Here is a 3,191-nt window from a genome sequence, read left to right on the forward strand (position 1 = left end):
AATTTTTTGTATTTTTAGTAGAGACGGGGTTTCACCATGTTGACCAGGATGGTCTCCATCTCTTGACCTCGTGATCCACCCGCCTCGGCCTCCCAAAGTGCTGGGATTACAGGCTTGAGCCACCGCGCCCGGCGAGTGAACACTTCTTGAAGTCATTAGCATATCTAGCTCTTTTCTATTAAGGAAGACATTTTCTAAAAACTGGGAAAAACAAAACTCCAAACAATGCCATTCATCTCCCTAAATTATTTTATTTTAAAAAACATAGTTACTTTTCAGATAAATATATAAATATGTAATGGATCTATTGTAATTTAAGACAAATTAATAAATATTTTAAACTTTCATTTTATTTTATAATACAGTAGATATTTTAAAAAAATCCTTTTGATTTACACAATACAATTTAATGCTTTCAATAACTATGGATGTGGGCATAATCACCTTTTACTTTTCATAAAAGGGAAAAGATAGAAAAGTTAAGAGACATACTTGAGATCATATAGTGAACTATAAAATTATAGCTCCAATTTAGATTCTTTAGCTCTAGATTAACCTTATGCTTTCTTATAAGCAAAGGCCAAATCAATCCAGACAGAATAGTGGCTGAAGAGGCACCTGGGGCAGCTACACTAAGGAGGCACTTAGGGAAATTATTGCACTGAACTTGCAAAACTCGTGGTATAATTAGAAAATAACTTGATTTATTTTGTCACTGCCAATTCAAACATATGCTGCAGGATTAATATTTGCCTTTACATTTAAGTTAGAAATGAGGCATGGTTCCAGCTCAGTAATTAGTATATCTAGAATAACAATAAAAATGTAAAACTTCTCCTGAAATTATAGCATCTTCACCACCCTACCCAAGATTAGGCCTTGCAAAGTGCAAGAGAGCTGTGTGTCTTTCCCATCCCCACCGCCTAGTGAGTGCCACTGCTTTTTGGTCACCTTCCTTAATGTGAGTTGTAATATTGGAGCTGGGAATTGGGGAGCGGATAAAGGAGAGTCAGTGGCAGCAAGAAAGTGTTTACTTGACTGGTTGTATCCTGTGATCTGAGCATCCTATACCAAAGGATGATTCTTTCTCTCCTGGAGGTACTTCTGTGGTTCTACAGAACTCCACCTGCTTCCCTTCCCCCTGTCTAAGTATTTCTGAACATCAGGCTCCTCAAAATGGGTAATTGTATTTCTTTTTCAGACGGTCACTTGACTTCCAGGTATCCCATGGTACACGCTTTGCTTCCTTTTGCTTAAGTCCTTCTCTATGCTCAGATTTTCGTTGCCCTCTTGATGAGGATCCAAGACAAACCCATACCATTTCTCTAAAGTTCTTGGTACTCGCTGATTCCACAGGCAGCCTTGAATTTGTGACCTGTCGTTGGTGGGAGGACAGTAACTTCACAAACTGCAGTGCTTTATCCACCTGTGTTTATCCAGAGTGCATGGCATTCTCCAGATTTTAGAAGACACATATCAAGCTCTTTAAGAGGTCTCATCGCATTACCTCTTTCTAGACTTCAGTTTAATGGCAGACATGCCTTACTGTTTTTGGTGTGTTTATTAGTGGGGGAATGTTAGTTATATTCAAAGCACGGCACCTCACCTAATCTCCAGCTCCTGATGAAAGTGATGGTTTAATAACTACAAATCCAGTTTCAGTCAGCTCCTTTAAGGTTCTGTGGAGGAACTCTCACCTCGCTGTGAAATGCAGCATTTATTCAGTCTTGAGGTAGATTGATTGCTGAAATGGTCCTCCCTACTTTCTTTTAAAACTTATCCTTTTATCCAAATGCTGTGCAATGCGACTTTTACTTCATCCTATCAGAAGACGGAGCATTTAAAAAATATATTTATTTATGTGTTTGTTTACTTATTGAGACAGGGTTTCACTGTCACCCAGGCTGGAGTGCAGTGGTGTAATTTTAGTTCACTGCAACCTCCACCTCCCAGGCTCAAGCAATCCTCTAGCCTCAGCCTCCTGAGTAGCTGGGACCATACGCATGTACCACTATGCTTGGCTAATTGTTTGTATTTTTGGTAGAGATGGGATTTCACCAAGTTGCCCAGACTGGTCTCAAACTCCTAAGCTCAAGTGATCCACCCGTCTTGGCTTCCCAAAGTGCTGGAATTATAGGTGTGAACCACCATGCCCATCCCAGAAGGTGGAGTTTATTTAATCATAATCAGAACTGCTTTTGGGATTTGCTTCAGTCATCTGAATGCAGTGGAGTGCTAGTTCTGAGCTTAGGCCTCAAGAAGTCTTGTATGGTTTTGCTTTCTCTGGATACCTTGCCCCACCATGTGAACAATCCCAGTCTAGTACACTGGAGGCTGAGAAACTGCAAGGAGAAGAGTGTAGTTGTCCCAGCTGTGGTTATATTAGACCAGTCTACAGCCAGCTTAACCAGCATAGCTATGGGGAGAGCTGAACCAAGAATAGCAGAACTGCCCATCAGATCCACAGCTGATGCGTGAGTAAGCCTAGCTAAGACTGGAAACTGAAACTACCCAGCTACCTTAGAGGCTTGTGAGTTGTAATAAAAGCATGTAGTTTAAAGGTACTATGTGTTGGGGTGATTTGTTATGCAGCAAAAACTAATGAATACAAGACTCGATGAAAACCAAGACTAAAATAGTTCCATTCTGACATCTTGTTACAGTAATACAGAACTTGAAGGTTGGGTAAAGTTGAATAAGTAAGGAAGGGAGGGGAAGAATATCACAGGCTGGGAAGAAGTGGCAATGACAAGAACATGAAGAGAGGCTGATATTCAGGAGTCAATGAATAGGCTAAGGTATAGATGATACATTATACTAGGGCACAGAAGAAGAAGGTGAGATTGGGTTTAACTGAAGAGACTTTGATTTGGGGATGGGAGATTCTGCTATCACTCTGCATGTAACCGAGAACCACTGAAAGTGATGACTGTGGTTTCTCCATCCCCAATGTTCACATTTCTCTTTTATTTCAGCCATCATGCAGCCCCAGAATGTTTGCTAAAATAGAGTATAGAAGCAAGAGAACCAGCTCAATTTTATTTCACAGAGCAGTGATTATTGATAAAGAAGGCTTTCTTTCTCCATGTGTTTCCTTGTGCATAAAGCCCAGCCTACATTTTATGGTTTGAAGAACACTTTAACAGAAGATGAGCCAAGCTGCTTCTTTTTTTTTTTTTTTTTTTTTTTTT

Source organism: Cebus imitator, unplaced genomic scaffold (genome assembly GCF_001604975.1).
Source record: "Cebus imitator isolate Cc_AM_T3 unplaced genomic scaffold, Cebus_imitator-1.0 Scaffold60, whole genome shotgun sequence".
Lineage (NCBI taxonomy): Eukaryota > Metazoa > Chordata > Mammalia > Primates > Cebidae > Cebus > Cebus imitator.